Genomic DNA, 13,068 nt, shown 5'->3' on the forward strand with positions numbered 1-13,068 from the left:
ATCACGTAATTCCTTAGGTTGGAAGGAACCTTAAAGATTATTGAGCTCCAACAGCCCTACTGTGGAAAGAGCTGTCGTCCCTCCCCCCAAGCTGAGGCTGCCCAGAACCCCATTCTACCTGGCTTTGAGTGTCCCCAGGAATGGGGCACCACAGCTCCTCTGGGCAGCTGTGCCAGGGCCTCATCAGACCACAGTGAAGTGGTGTTATCAGCAAATTTTCTGAGGGTGCACTCAATCTCACTGTCCGTGTCACCTATAAAAATGTTAAATAGGACTGGTTCCTATTACCTTGTTTAGAGTTATCATCATAAAACAGAATGCAGAATAAAGAAAAAAGGTGTTTAGGAAACAGAACAAATACCAAAACCCAGTCTGTTCCTATCAGAACTTCATGAGCAATAAAGCTTCAGGTCCTCATGAAAAGAATTTAGATCACTTATCTCCATTTGAATGCCATAAAGACTCAGTGTTCCCGTATTAAATTTAAATAGGTCACTCTGAAAGTAATGCCTTCTATTTATTTCTATGGAAACAACAGCAGATACAAAAAGCACAACAAAACTATTGATAGACAAAGTCTCAACTACAAAGCTCTGTTTTTTTTTAATACAGTGACTGCCATTAGCTATGCATTTTCACCAACAATGAACAAGAGCCTGCATGCTACGCTCATAACAATCTACATCAGTAGAGACGACCCACTGTTGCCGTTGCTACTGCTGAAATGCACCACTCACCACCTCACTGTGTTCACATTTACTTTCAGTCTCCATGGACAATCACAGCATGTGTCAATGAATGTCAGTGGGTGCAGTGATTTCCACATGGAGGAAACTCATGACACTCATTCGCTTCATATGCACTTGCATGTCAGATGCCATTCCGTCAGACTGCCCTTCTGCTGCTATATGGCACACAGCAACAGCATGTAATGGGATACTGGTGGGAAGCTTCAACCTCTACTGTTATACCACCAATATCTGCCTCTGACATAGTGGGTCAACATATTAAAACAGGAGGCATTACTTTTGGAGAAGCCCTTGTATGACTGTATATCTATATATGTATTTTCATTACTTACCTGAGCAAATTCCAAAAACAGATCCTCAGCTCTAAGAAGTTCTTGTTAGTATCCCTGTCACATGACAGCACTTATTAGAAATATTTGCATTCCACACACTGCAGAATACTCTCTCTCTTTTTTTTTTTTTTTCTTTTTCCAGGTAACAGCTAAAAATTTTACTGCAATATTAGGAAATTTTAATCATTGTTCCCATGTTTCCTGATAGTAACAGACAATATTTTACTGATGTCAGCAACTAGCAGTTGACTTATATGGTACTACTTTTTAATCTGGTTTGTGTTCTTATATAGCTTTGTTTAAATTCTCAAAGCAAAATCTTCAGCTGCATCTCAGCTGTGACATAATAGGTTTACTAACAGTGTTCAAGAGGTTAGTGCTGAAGGTAGTTAATGAAGTAAGTGTTGTCTCTAGTGCATGATCGATTTTTCATGCACTTTCTCATCTTCATTTACATTGGGAAGCCTGTCTGTGAAGCTGTCGAATAGCTCCCCTAGGCTGTCAACCCAAAGTCTCATTGTTCATGCCACAATTGCTTTTCCAACTCATCAGCAGCAGGTCCAAATTCTGATTCACAGATGAAGATGACATTCCAGGCTGAGGTGCTTGGTCTGTTTATTTCTCATCTGCTCTGAAAACTTTCAAGCATTACTTTTTTTTTCTTTTTTTTCTTCCCAAAATCATCCGATGCTCTTCTTTAATATCTGCAGAGGTACATATGATGGCATATTAGGACAAAGATAGAAAGTCTTTGAATAATTACAAAAAGGTAGAATCAAGCCATCTTTTCCTACATACACCCACACCACACAGAAAGGAGATGTGGCTGATATTTTGTTATATTTACATTTCTGATTTAATGTACGACCTCAGGCAAGTCACTCATCTTTTTTTTTTGTGCCTGTTTCTGCATCTGCATTACAGAAATAATAATTACATTTTCTGCTTCACATAGTTCGTTTGAGGACTATTTAGTGTTATCAATACTATGCCTCACAAAATAGCAGAATTATTTAACAAACAGGACAGCCTAGAATGTCCTCTGAGAATTACAAATTCAGAAAAAGTTCTTATAGCAGTTCTTATTTCTGCCCTATGATCTCAGCCATCTATCTGATCGAAAAAACTCTTAAAGAGTTATTTTATCAGCAAAAGTCAGTGCTATCAAGGCCCCCGGGTTGCTCTGGCCTCTAAATGCTATTGCAAGAACATAAAGGTGAAACAGATGCAAGACTGGAGCAACTCTCATTAACTGTGCAAGAGGGAATTAACAGTTCGGGAGAAAGTCTAATGCATTCACTGGCCCCTGTGGCTGGACTGGTTGTTGCACAGCAGAGCACAGCTGATTTAAAATTACACTGCCCTCTCAAGTTACTCCTCATAGAATGATGAAATCACGTTAGTTTTGATTACCTCTTTGTTTCTTTTGGTTGAAACCATGTTTGGGGCCATGTCATGCACATGCAAGCTAAAGATGGAAAGGATGTAGGCACGAAAGTTTCCTACATAGAAATCCAGCAGTTTATTAGTGTACTTTCTACGTCCTTGTAGAGTCTAGAAGGCCACAAATTAACAGAAGCAATTAATAATCACACATGAGATTCTGGACTCAATCTGGGGGAAAGACTGACAAGTGATGGGGTTAGAACTGAGCTCTGATAAGACTTTCTGGCCTTACACCCTGTGACTATTCAATTAGACATGAGATCGAGTTGTGTGCCAAAAGGCCTTTTGCTGCAACCTCCGGTGCTATGGTGCAGAGTTGCTCTGTGCAGGATGTTGTGCCAAGCCATGGACCTTGCCTGGGAAGTCTGGGCCTCAGTTAAATGCTGGGCAGTGGGGATGCTTTGGAGCTCAGCCCTGAAATGAGGGCAAGCAAGTGACAGCTCAGTCTAACTGCAGCCGCTCTTCACTTCAGCATTGCCTTTAAGGGCATTTTGTTTTGTCATCTCAAATTAAAATTAAATTACAACCACTTGGGTAAAACTAAAGGCCTCTGTTCTTCAGTGGTTTCTGCCATTCACAGATGTTTCTCTCATTGAAACTCACAGACAACCATGCTTATTCAAAAAACATTCAAACACTATAACGTTCAACAGAAAGGGGCATTTCTTGTTTAAAAAAAATCGCTAATTTTTAGATCCATTTAATCTTTAGCCTTCCTTGCAAATCTCCTTGAAAACGATCTCTTTCTAAGTGATTCATTTGCTATAAGAGGATGCTAACACCAGGACAGTGCAAAAATAAATATCGGAAAAGAGCAAGCAAAAAGGAATGTGTCACATACTGACTACAGGGAAACAGCGCAAAACATCTAATCACAGCAGTGCCAGGAAACTTGAACCTGTCCAAAAAGATCCAGTGCTCTCAATGTTTAATTGCTGTTGATGGCTGCTGGTCAGTCATGCATGACAATGTGTGTGTCACGCTGCTTCCTGCCTATGTTCATTCCTGTCAGCCTTCACTCCAGGTGATGAGTACTACTCCTCTGACCACAGTAGAGAGAGAGAGAGAGAAAAAAAAAGAAAAAAAAAAAAGCCCTCATAGACATAAAGCAACATGTACCCAAATAACCTAAGCCACAGGAACAGAGCACCAAAAATGGACAGCAAAAGCCAGTTTATATCAACCTTTCTCCCCAGCTTCATTTATGCTTACAGAAAAAAAAAGTGGCATCTGCGACCGACAGTATTCCAACTGGCAAGATTCAAGTCTCCTGTTTGCTTGATTATATGTTTGAACACATGCTTGGGGCTGTGTGGAGCAATTTGAATTACAATTGAGTAGCAATGAACATTATAATTTTTCGTGAACTGGAGCTTTAAAAACCTTCTCCTTAAGCTAATAAGAAAGAGAGAGAGTGGGAAATGCAGGAGGTATGACTTAAAAGGTCTAGAATTTGTATAACAGCTTTCCACCGTTTTCTTAAAGTGACTGTTTAATGGTTTATGTATCTGGGCCCAGATTCAGCAAAGCACTTAAGCATGCATTTAACTTTAAGTATGTGAATGATCTCATCCTTATTCAGCAAAACCCTTAAATAAATGCTTAATTTTAAGCCTATGCTTATCTGCTTTGTTGTAGCAGGGCCTATTGCACACTTCTATATCCTGTTATATCAGTAATATAATTAGGAGGAGCAATTCTCTTTTACCTCTCCCATCACTATCCTCATGTCAAAATAAAAATCATTAACCCACAATTATTTAACTTCATTCTGCTTTGGGCAAAACTGAAGTCTGAGAGTCAATAAATGTCTTAAACATACAGAACATATCTGCTCATTCACATTCCACTTCAGATCCATCTGCCGTCAAAGTCAATGGGAGTCCTGCCACCGTCTTCAACAGGAGCCAGGTCAGGTTCTCAGTCAATACTGAGCACAGAATCCATCACAATACATAAACTGAATTGTGAAAGAATGGGAGAACCAATGGGGCAGGAAGAAAATCTGCAACAAAAGCACAGGAGAAAATAAAGCTTTAGCTGAAAATTATTAAACTTAACTACAGATAGGATTCTTGGAGGAAGGAAATGAAGCACCATTTCTGGATCAACAAACTTGCAGTAATTAGGACACAGAACATATGACACTAGTTTTGATGATCTAATCATTTTGTGGCCATTTTATTGTCTGTGTACTTCATTCTTCTTCCCGATAAGTTGAGAACGAAGGTAGAATACAAAGTAGGGAAAAGAAGCTGTTCACATGACATTTCAGGCTCATTCGATGATGTTCCTACTGCAGTCACTGCCCTTTTCCCCCTCCATATCTACACACATCTCACTGAGTGCCAGAAAAGCAGTTGAGTTTCACTGCTATCAAGGATGAGAATAGTGTTTAAGTAGTCTTACAAAGAAACACAAAAACACTGAGAAACGTTGGATTGAGCTCTCAGACACTTTATCATTTCTGAATCAACTTTTGCCACCTTTAAGATTCAGAACAACTTGACATCCTCTCACATCACTGAGTCTATGGGTTTTAAAATTATTATTACTGCTACTACTACTGAAGAGATTATATGGATTAGGAGAGTAATATGTGTACAAGAAAGAATAACTACTTGATTGATGTTGTTTAACATATGTGCTCATTCTTTTTTATCACAGATTGAAAAGTGGTTGCAAAATAACTCCATAAAGAAGTCCTGAGGCACATTCAAGTGTCACATTATCTATGTTCTGAAGCACAGTGGGAGGAAAATAAAAACATAAATAAGTAGTTCTGCAAGAACAGAACTAATGATGCTGTATTTCCTACTGCTTTGTGTCTCATAATTAATTGTGAACTACAGTTGAGGCTTTTCCCACGGGTGGGACACATATGGTCCATCTCTCACACTCTCAGAAATATAGATATACATACTGTGTGGATTCTTTATGGTTAATAATGCATGAACTCATTCTGTGCTTCTGTCGTTAGGCAGGGTTCTTGCTGGATGTCTCTTCTTCATCATGCTCCTCTATCTCTATCTGTTCATCCATCCTTCCACAAAGAATAAAGTTCAGTACAGTATTTCTATTCTGTCACTTCTGTCTGATATCACCAAATTAAAATCTGATTAATTTTAAATACACACATGCATATACCCAACCTTGCAAACTACTTGAACAAATAGGCCTACATCTTTATAAAACATGACTCCAAACTATAAAATATCTATAGGCATTTCCTTTTTAAAACATTTTAAAGCAAAGGGAAAGTACTATTAGTTAATATCTTGTCCTCCTGAGGCATCTATTGTTTTAAAAAAGAAGTCTCCAGAACTCTTGAGAACTGCAATATAAATAAGTTAAACATGTTCACAAAGGGCTGACAAGCTCACTGCCAGTATGGGAATATATCACAGAAGCTTAGTCTATTAAGTTCAGGTTTTGAATGCATTATAGATTTTGAAGAAAAGCTGAAACCAGTTGTATATATGGTGGCACTGAATTACTTCATCTTACATTCATTCTTTCCCTTCCCATTCTTGGAGATATTAATGACTTAAAGCATTAGAAAGCATCATTCCTAGTTATCGTGATTTTTAGAAAATAGAACTGTGAAAATTGAATTACTGAAGCAGTGTAAATTTAGAACCAGTTTTAAGTTCAGTTTATATAATGGCTGTGTTTAAAAAAGGATGCAGCAAATTGCTTGGAACTCAGCCTTAAATGAGATAGCCAAAAAAGCTCATGTAAAATTAATAAGCAGCCTTTTTTTTTTTTAATTTTGAATGCAGCCAAAGCCCAAATGTGGAAATAAATACATTCTGTATACATGCAGAATTTTCATAAACCAGCCATGCTTATGCATATCTTTTGCACTTTGTAACTGTTAGCCATATACTCTATTGAACACGACGTTTTCTAAGATCCGCAGTGGTTTAAGTATTAATCTGAATTTTGTGATACTACTTATCAAATTTAAAATTACAGATATGACCATAAACATCAGAAAATATACTACTCTATTCAGTGTACTGCCCTTCTTGATTTTTGTATCTTTGCAAATATTTTGCTGTTTGCTTTTGCAAAAGTATGATGAGGCAATGTGCTGAATTTATGTCAGGAAACATTGGGGGAAAAAAAAAAGAGAATATCTTCATGTAATCCATAAATCTAACACAAATTGGGTGTTTGGTGTTATATATTTATAAACAGTACACCCTGCATTTTATTATTTATTTAAAGGATGAAAGCTTAATTCTCTGAAATACCAGGGGGCAAGTATAAGCTGTCCAGAGGAAAGCACAGTATGGCCAGACAAAATGATAGCTCTCTCACACTGCTCTGTCATTGCAACTAAGCCCTGACATGAAAGCCTTAAGGGTGTGGTAAAAAGGACTGCCCTCCAGTGTGCTGAAAGGAAACTTCAGCATCCTTGCTCATTCGTTTTTTTGTATAAAAACTGACAGATGTGTCAAAGGTGTGATAGCTTCGTGAATAAGTAATAAGTCCTGACAAGTTGGACCTTATCATTCCCTTCTGCCTAAGGTGAGGAAGGAGCCTGGGGTAACAGTGAGGGCAACTGAAGAGCCCTGGATTGGACTTGCGGGATGGCTCGCCTTGTTCATCTGTGCTCCTGCTGGTACAAAATGTATTTGACGACAAATCTGATCAAATTCATCCCCGGTGTAATTTCAGAGAGGTCAGTGATGTTACACCAGGGAAAGTACTGGTCCTTTCAGTTTATTTAGGGAAGACGACAGCAGCTTTGGAATAAAAGCAGTTGACTGAGCAATAAGCTTCCTTACCCTCAGCAGAGCTGTATAGATACTTTACAAAGAGAGCTGTGATTATCAGAACAATGTACAAGTACTTTGTCAAAACCTGTGTTTCAGCATGGCTCACAGGGGCAGGAAGGTGCAGTTAGTGTGCTCAGCCACCATGACCCTTTGATGTCCTGCCCAACACTGCAGGATCCAGCTGAGAAAGAAAACAAGCTTCTCTTAAACAAAACCAATCCAGGAGTCTTCACTTTGTAAAGGGACATCAAGGTCAGATTACAGGAGGCTTATGTTTAAGTGGAAGAAATAAGGACTAATAAATTTGTGTGTGAAAAGTTCTGTGGAGACAGCAAAGCTTACAATCAAAATACAAAGATCTCCAGCACAATGAGAAATGCATGAGGTATTTTGGAAAGTGGGAATTCAATAGAAGGGGGCACCATCTAAACTGGAGCACAGAGATATTTTCACACATCCAAAATCATCTCATATAATATAACTACACACAAAAAAAGCTTTTCATGGAAAGCTTTCATCAGAAGGAAATAAAAAAAGTACAGAAATGACAACAGATGAGTAATGTAACTTGATTAGTTCTCAAACTTGGGGAAAATATATTTTTCCACTCAAATTTGTAGTAAATCACAGAACTCTAATAAACATTTCAGATAATGGGGAAAAGAAAAAAAAAATCAAGTTAACATATATATATGCACATTTTGTAGAGCATATAGGCAAAGGGTTAGAGAAAAGGATACAGCAAAAACCATCTGCTGTTCAATGGCAGGCAAGAAGCATGGACTTGGAGGTGCTGGATAGAAAGAAGACAGCCTCAGATGCAAAGGAAAACTGGGCTGTGTGGACAGCAAAAAGCGCAGAAGCATGAGTAAGGACTGCAGGAATGGCACAGCAGTGCAGGACATCTGTGGAAGATGTCAGGACAAGGTCAGCAGCAACAGCCAGGCAATAGAGTCCATTATTCTGAATGTAGGGCAAGTGGATGGGGGGCTGTGCAGAAGAAAATAAATGTGATGAGGCACAGAGATCTGGAATACCTCCAGTGAGACTAGTTGTGCACTGATTCATGGGCTTGGGCTGGGGGTAGCAGTCAATTCTACATCACCCAGACTTGTTTGGTCTACTTGTGGTCCCCCTTTCTGCATTTTTTGAACTGCTTCAGTGTTGTCTTTCCTCGATTTTTTCTCCTAAGGCCTGAAATGCGATGCCTGCTATGAACACTGCCTTCTTTTGACATTTTCACTCTCTGATAATGCTGCAAGCTAGCCTTGAATTTTAAAGAGTGCCATGCATGCACACACTCAAGCACTCCCACTCAGAGGCTGTCATTCTCATCAAACATCTGGAAGTCTGCTTGCCAGAGTGCTGCTGCCAAATGCTACTGCATCATCCAGGCAGAATTTTGCTTCCCCTACAGGGTAAGCAAGAAGAGCTCAAGAGCAGATTTACAGCTGTTGATGTGGCAGCACAGAAGTCTCATGCAGTAGCTTAAAGCTTCTTACTTAGTTTTAGCTCTCCGAGGAGTTTGGTTAGAGAACGGGTTGGCTGCAGACATTCAAATCCTTGTGGCCTGAAGAATCATTCCTTTTCCTTTTATTTTTAACTTTTTTACTATCCAGCACTTGATAACTCTGGCCAGACACAGATGGCTGTAATTCCTTCAGACTCTGAAGAAAGCATCAATGTTGGTACAGAAGCTATGTGAAGTACCATAAGATTTCATCTTTGTCACTCATGGGGAAAAGAAGGAGGATCAGACTTCAAGGCATCTGACCTCCTAAATCCCATCTCCTCTCTGAAGAACTCCCTGCCCTGGAGGAAATCCTATGTACTTCAGGCAAGGCACACAAAACAGTGGTAACAAATACTACATTGTCTTGTCTCTGGCCATAAGAATAAGGGAGCCTTCTGTCCTGGATCCCTTGCCCTTCTCTCTACACAAAAAATTCACTAGGGAAATGGTGGGTGGTACGGAGGGGGCACTAAGGCTCTGAAGGAAAACGATAAGAAAGACAAGTGGAGGAGAGAGAGAAATGAACTTCATTCAGTCCAGAAGTTGTTTCTATCCAGCTCCTGAGAGAGGGTAGAAAAGCAGAGGAAGAGCAGTGGGAAATGAAAAGCACCACGGCAAGATAACAAGCCACCTAGAGAGGCAGAGAAGAGCAGCAAGCCTTTTCTGAGCTCCCCACAATGCTAGGATAGTATCCAGGAATCCTGGTATAAAACCAAGATACAGTGGTTACCTTCCTAGCCTAAACAGCTTAACAGAAAATTTACATCCTAGTTGAGACGTTCAGCATGTTAGTGTGAAAATGCGTATCAGAAATACCTGATTTCTAAAGGATTTTCCCCCAAAAGAGCAAAGCTTGCACACCAGGAGACAGGGAGACATTTGATAGCACAGCACGAAGCAGGGAGCTGACTATTCTGCCTCTATTAGGACAGCTGGAAGTTAAAGTAAGTGGGCTATTGAGAACAATGGGCTGGAGCCAATGGAAAGGCAACTTCCCAACATTTCAATTTAAAGGTCTCTCAGCTATGGAAAATTATTGCCATGGGGCTTTGTTTCAGGTCAGGGCAATAGGGAAAGTGCATTTTGAAAGCATGACAGTCCATTTAGCAAGCATCCCTCAGCCATGGGCACATATTTCTTCAGCAAATGGTTGACTGTGTGCGCATGCACTCTTCATCCAACTTGTAGGAAAAACACTACCAAAAGGGGAGGAGTTTTCCAGTGATGTTTGTGTGGAAAAGTTCCACAGTCCTCTTCTGATAGCAGAAAAGGTTCAGAAAAAGGAGGTTGTATCATCAAGTACTACCTCATTTTATGGCTAGTAGGTCAGCTTTTCTGAGGATGCTATAGAGAAACATAGCGCCTTTCATCCTGATGATGGAAAAACTGAAACAGTACACAAAAAGTATTATCATAATTGCTGGAGAGCTAGAATAAAATAAAGGCATTTAGACAATCTTTCTCCAAATCTTTATGAACTGCTTTAGTCTTCAATTTTTGCTTTTTTTCGTTAAGAAAAACCATTAACAAAACCAGGCACCTAAATAATCATAAAGAAGTAAAAAAAACCCCACAGAGTAAGTCAGTGTCTTGTTCTGACTTAGACAGTCCCAATGTCTGCTTTAGGCAACAATACTTAAGCAGAAAGAGGCTGAAAGCTGCAATTTTTCTAAGGCCTGAGAACAAAATGCAACCCTGACTACAAATGCATTTGAACGGAGATATCATTCCCACTGACTTACAGAAAAGACACCCCTGTACTTGTGGCATGCTTAATGCATTTGAAAGAGCCAAAAGCAAAACTTGAGAAAAACAGGTAATGAAAAATACAGTTACACTTTGCTTTTTTTCACCTTTATCTACTGCTAAGTTGTGCCCTCATGAAAAGGATGAGGAGGGAGCGCTGAGACATAGTGAGCTAATAGTTAATTGGCTGATTGAGCACACATTCTTACCTCCACTGCCCTGCATCATCCTGCCTTTTACATCTTGCTTTGTAATACCACACATCCTACCATGTCATGTCCTTCTTAGAATTTCACATGTTACTTTGCGTCTAGAGATTTGGGATACTTGGCTCAGGTGTCAAAATACTATCTCCTTTTAAGCTGCAGAATGAATCTCTTTGGATGCTTGATTACCCAAGAGCAGAGAGACTTATAAGGGAATTAGTTGCCCTCAGCAGATGATCGGCTTATTCTACAAGTCTTATAATTTTATCTTGCTCAGGAAGAATAGGATTTAGGGGAAGTCTGAGTCATTCTAATAGAACACATAATTGTGCCCGTTTTATAATTGTGAGAGTAGGCTTGTTATAGTCATTTGCTATCTCAGCTGGCAGGAACCCTATTTAAAAAGGAGTTTGAAGACTACCTGAGGCAGCTTAGGCTTTTGAGCACAAAAGAACAGCAGTTTCGAGGCACTAAAGAATTAATGGTTTATTTCCCAGTCTTCTTCCCACATATCAAATGCACCCCATTGTTGTGTGTGAATGTAGCATACATGAAGTACAGCTCTCCCAGGAAGGGAAGCAATAAGGATGTATCAGTAGACTGTTAACAAAAGACAGCACCCAGGAATGTAAAAGAAACTTTGATCAAGCATAATAAATCAAATCTGCAAATAAACAAAACAAAAATGTTATTTATGTCCCTAAATAAGTATTTGCAGAACAAATAAATTAGGGTTGGACAGGCTTCATTCTCAAAATGAAATGGATGTTCAGAACTCACCTTTTAGATGTTCCTTATGGTCAGATCCAGCAGATGCTGAGACATGAATTATAGATTAGAAAGATCTTTAATTGTTTGCATTACAACCTCTTCTGCTGTTTCTCTGTTACCTGGAGAACATAAAAGTTTCTTTCACTCCTTATGTAAAAGATTTCACATTACGTACAGACAACAGTGATGTAGACATATTGCATCTTCTATGGGTGGCTATCTACTACGTTTTCTTTAGTGAAACTCTCACATAACCATAAAACAACAGATGTGCTAAAATTTAACTTGTGTCAGGGTCGGGGTGCACATACACAACTTGCAGGTTAGAGTCTTCTGTTCCTTTTCTCTTTAACACTTTTTTTTCCCTCTAACAACATTTTAAGAGGACTCCACCATTTGTTATCTGTACTTCTTTCCAGTCTAGTCAGCCTCATTATTTTTATGCGCCTGAATGCTAAGGTGGTGACAGCTGATTAGGTTTGTATTACACTTGCTTTTCTTCTGTTGCACATCCTTCAACAAACTTTGACAGAAGTGAGACATCAAGAAAAAGAAAATTAAAACAGTAACAAAAAGGAGGAAGCAATTGAATGCAACAGGATTTTACTTTTAATCAGCTTTGTTCTAATTTCAGCTCACCCAACAGTTTTTGTTATGCAAAGGAACTGTCCTTCCTACTGATTTAATGAAAATGGTCATTTTGCTGAGGGTGTGTGTATGTATCATCCATTCAAGATTTGAATATGCCTATCTGAGTTTTCTGAGCTCAGTATGCCCTCTGGTTTGTTTCCCAATGTGTTTAAAATTAGAGCAACTACATTTAGTTTTTTTGCCAACTCAAATACCATTCTTTTTTTTCTCATAGTCAAATCATATGTTTCAGCTTTAAGTTACTTCTCTTAAGGTGTTTTTCTGGACATATTTCTTTTTCACTCTCTACTCCCTGTACCCACACCTGTTCATCCAATACATCATATAAACCATTTGAACTTCCCCACTTGTCAGTCACAATGCTATCAGAGGCAGTGATCTGTAGGCTTGGAGCAGCAGAGACAATACACGCCTGGGTCACTAGTAATTAAGCAATGTCAGTGGTTGAGAGGAGAAAATTCAGTTCAAGCCAAACTGAAGCATTTAGATATTTTACTGCTGCATCCTTTTGGTCCTCTCTCAGCTTATAAATATTAATTTAAAGACTACCAACAAGGACAGTAAACGGATTTAGGCATAAAACTTCCTGTCAGGAGTGATTTGTGCCCAATAAAAGGAGAGCTGGATAGAGAAAGCTGCTTCACTAAGTTTATGATAGACAGTGAAAGACTGCCATCAAAATAAAAAGGCTTTCACTATGTAGACTGCTATATGCTGGGTTGGGGGGGGTGTCTTTGTTCCTAACAAGCATCATAGTGGCACTATATTGTTTTCTTCCATAAGCACATTTTACCCTACTGGAGTAGAACCAGCACTGGTTAGTGGGCTTTGCACAATCACCATCACAGGAAGGGAGCTCTTACATCG

The 13,068-nt window shown here is 39.2% G+C and overlaps 1 long non-coding RNA gene across 3 annotated transcripts in view; it reads right to left on the bottom strand.

Annotated features, from left to right (window-relative positions):
- Positions 1–419: 419 nt before the first annotated feature.
- Positions 420–13,068, bottom strand: part of LOC125689636 (uncharacterized) — a 37,487-nt gene continuing 24,838 nt past the window's right edge. For 2 of the 3 annotated variants that reach the window (XR_007375372.1, XR_007375371.1), the window contains 3 exons: positions 11,560–11,669; positions 4,350–4,532; positions 420–1,785 (listed from right to left, as the gene is read on the bottom strand). This is a non-coding gene — a long non-coding RNA (uncharacterized LOC125689636). Of the gene's footprint in view, positions 1,786–4,349; positions 4,533–5,456; positions 5,571–11,559; positions 11,670–13,068 lie in introns of those variants that run through there. The other variant, XR_007375373.1, reaches the window with a different exon arrangement.

Source organism: Lagopus muta, chromosome 2, assembly GCF_023343835.1.
Source record: "Lagopus muta isolate bLagMut1 chromosome 2, bLagMut1 primary, whole genome shotgun sequence".
NCBI classification, from domain to species: domain Eukaryota; kingdom Metazoa; phylum Chordata; class Aves; order Galliformes; family Phasianidae; genus Lagopus; species Lagopus muta.